We start from the raw sequence: 309 nt of genomic DNA, 5'->3' as shown, positions 1-309 counted from the left end.
GCGTGGCTACCTTCATCACCAGATCAGCCTGAGAGCGCCTGCCACCCCGAGCGCAGGTGAGACCGCAGCGCTGCTTTACAGTGATGCCGTCGGATGGTGATACCGTGGTATATCTATATGGCATTTGCATGCTTCTGCTGGGTACTACTTCAAAGGACACCATAGTACATTAATTAAAAAATTAATTAATTAAATAAACATTAAGTAAAAATGTGCAATATAATACATACAAAATATTGTACAATGTTTTATTTAAAAAATGAGTTTATAGAAAATATATATACAACACAATATTTCTCTAAGAAAATG

At 36.2% G+C, this 309-nt stretch overlaps 1 protein-coding gene across 1 annotated transcript in view; it reads left to right on the top strand.

The window, feature by feature from the left end:
- LOC107701041 (neogenin-like) overlaps positions 1 to 309 on the top strand; it is an 81,598-nt gene that overhangs the window by 78,314 nt on the left and 2,975 nt on the right. The gene's annotated exons all lie outside the window — the stretch shown is intronic.

This window comes from Sinocyclocheilus anshuiensis, unplaced genomic scaffold, assembly GCF_001515605.1.
Source record: "Sinocyclocheilus anshuiensis isolate Anshui unplaced genomic scaffold, SAMN03320099.WGS_v1.1 scaffold1468, whole genome shotgun sequence".
Taxonomy (NCBI): Eukaryota; Metazoa; Chordata; class Actinopteri; order Cypriniformes; family Cyprinidae; genus Sinocyclocheilus; species Sinocyclocheilus anshuiensis.
Note: the sequence above shows the minus strand (reverse complement) of the source record. Positions and strands in the feature narration are given on the sequence as shown.